A 2,908-nucleotide genomic window follows, 5' to 3' on the forward strand; every position below is an offset into this window, starting at 1 on the left:
AGAAATAATCCTTAAGTGCTACTATTATAGAAGGAAGTAACATCCCACTTGACTAGGGTTTAGGATGTGGCAAATGATATAGCCTCCAATGTCAGAATCAGAAAAAATAATATTACATATTTGTTACTCTATGAAAAATTTGCCATAGGTTTCTGTTTTTCACTTCTATTTTGCAATATATCCCCTCTTCTTATATCCATTTTGGTACAGACTTCTCACATAGCATGATCTTCTTGTGTGAGCTCACTGAAGAGAATGGAATGTAGGATCTATTTTTCCTGGATAGACAGACAGCCTGAACACATCTATGAAAGAATAGAACTCAGATGCTGGACCTGAGGCAGACTGGCAGTTGCGCCTTCATCTTCATCATAAACCTCACTGATTCTGCAAAAGCTTTAATTTTTAGCTATATATATTACAAATATACCATATATGGATTCAGAATAATTACATATTTCAAAAAATTCAAAAGAAATGCAAAAGTGAAATAGGGATATAGGTAAAATTAATTATCCAAAGCATAATGACAATTGTCTGACGCCTCAGAGAGAAGTGAAACAATCCATAATGCATCAAGCCAAATATACCACTGCTTTGATGCGGGGCGAGATGGTGGTGACGGCGGTGGGAAATCTTACTGCTAACTCTTACTTTCAACCAATTTACACCCTGAAGCTTGAGGTCTGATTATCCCTATAACTGTTTTAGCTTGAATAGCTGTGAAATAATAAATAGCAATAATAATAATAATGATAATTTATCAGTATAGTACCGGATACAATTCTTCTTAGGCAAGTCTGACATCAACTTAAACTCTGATCCATATCTCCTGATGATGCAGAACTGCAAGCTGACAAGTTCAGTTAGTAGAAACTTGAAAGGCAAATGCTGAATCATTAATGCCTCCAGGGAATAAAGGGATAGGATATTATAGGGTATCTACATTTTCATTTAAAACATTACTATCAAGTGATATAAAAAGCAGTAAATAATATTAAGCAATCAATAAGAAGTGGTGTTTACATAATGCCTTTCACTCATCACCCATGTGAAGTAAGGAGATAGTCTCAGATTTTACTCTGAATTTTTTGGATTTTGTAAGCTTAAATTTACTATTGTTTTAATGCCTTCTGTAGTTCCTCAGTAGAGGGTGCTCAGCACCTTGCAGGACTAGGCCCAAAGGATGGAAGCAGTCTAATGTGACCACTCTAGAAACATGCTGCAATAATATCAGGTTAAGGATCAGGAAGACAATCCTTAGCCCTGAGCACTATATACAAATGAAATAGGGGTTATTGGGGGGCAGCATAATTCATTAAATGTTCCTTCTAAATGTAAAACACCAAATTCCCTTGACACAGTCAGCTTTTGGATCTGCAGTCAGGTTGTGACATAAAAATGATATTAAAATAAGTGTAAACTTAAATTCATAAAAGCTAGGAAGTTCAGTGTTAAAGCTCTGATATGCCGAGGCAGAGTATTGTAATTGATATGGCCCTTTAAATGGCCTCTAAGAACAGTGGCTGATCTTACAATAATGGACTAGAGTCTCAGCTGGTGTAAATCAGTGCAGCACTACTTACTGCAGTATAGCTACACCGATTTATGCCAGCTGAGAATCTGGTCCATGAACTGCAATAAGTAGTTTAAAATATTTGCATGAGAATGTATGTATGGTTCTTTCTTTTTTTCTTTCCTTTGAGTATCTTTTTCTTCTAGTGTTTTTCTATTTCTGAACAATCAAATAGTGTGGCTTGTTAATTGAATAATAACTTATTTTAAGGAAGTGTGTGCAGAGGTTGGAGCATGAGTCTGAGAATTAGGACTCTTGTTCTATGTAGATATAAGGCACTTATGTGGCTCCTGTTATTGTAGTATCTGAGCACCTCACAATCTTTAATGTATTTATCCTCACAACACTGCTGTGAGGTAGGGAAATGCTGTTATCCACATTTTTAACAGATGGAGAATGTAGGCATAGAAAGCCTAAGTGACTTACTCAAGGTCACATAGGAAGTCTGTGGCAGAACAAGGAACTGAACCCAGTTATTTATCCCCCAGTTTACCCAATATAAAATGGGTAAAATAATCCATGTCTGCCTCATGAGTTGTTGAATGAAACGCTCTATACACATGCAAAGGTTATAGATTTTTTAAATATTAATTGTTGCTTTTGTAACTTTTTTCTCAGTTGTCATGATTTGAATGAAAGTTATTGTTCCTGATCACCTCAAGGTGGGGGACGATTACAAAACAAGTTCATTCTGAAGTCTAGCATAAAACACTATGAGCTGAGAATACAGAAATTCCCCACAGGAGACTGTAAAAAAAAATACTTGAATTATATATGCATCTGAATAGAAGGAAATAATCCTTTCCACAAGAATTGCATGCAAGTTTGCTTTTACTTATTATTTCAATTTTTTTTCTCATGAAGGGGTATCAGAATTCACATACCTTAAAAATGCATCACATTGATCAATTTCTCTTGGACAAGATCAGTGGAGCTGAATCAGAGCTGAAGTAAACAGTTGTACATGGATGCACCAGGGTTGAGTGTGGCCTGGAGATTTTAAAATGCTGATTATCATATAAATATACACTTAGACTCTTTCAAAAATTCTGATTACATTTTGAATTACAAACAATACTTAGCTATATTTAAAAATGATTAATATACCAACAATGCAATAATCCTGGCAAGATCTAGCTAGGTCCCAGTCCCTTTGTGCCACCATAGCATTGCAAAGAGGCTAGAGAGGATCAGAGAATCTGACCCTTATTGTTTATTCTTTCATTTAATTTAGTGGAATAAAAATGTAAGCATTCGCCCTTCTTCTAAAAAATTTTTTCTTACAGAATTCATGCTGTAAGAAAAGCATGGGGTTAGCTAGGTGACTATATA

At 35.2% G+C, this 2,908-nt stretch overlaps 1 long non-coding RNA gene across 1 annotated transcript; it reads right to left on the bottom strand.

Annotated features, from left to right (window-relative positions):
- Positions 1-277: 277 nt before the first annotated feature.
- LOC120397646 lies at positions 278-2,568 on the bottom strand. The gene is made up of 3 exons (XR_005593914.1): positions 2,461-2,568; positions 783-906; positions 278-295 (listed from the first exon to the last, which is right to left on the bottom strand). It is a non-coding gene; the product is annotated as an uncharacterized LOC120397646 (long non-coding RNA).
- Between the last annotated feature and the right edge of the window lie 340 nt (positions 2,569-2,908).

Source organism: Mauremys reevesii, linkage group 2 (assembly GCF_016161935.1).
Source record: "Mauremys reevesii isolate NIE-2019 linkage group 2, ASM1616193v1, whole genome shotgun sequence".
Taxonomy (NCBI): domain Eukaryota; kingdom Metazoa; phylum Chordata; order Testudines; family Geoemydidae; genus Mauremys; species Mauremys reevesii.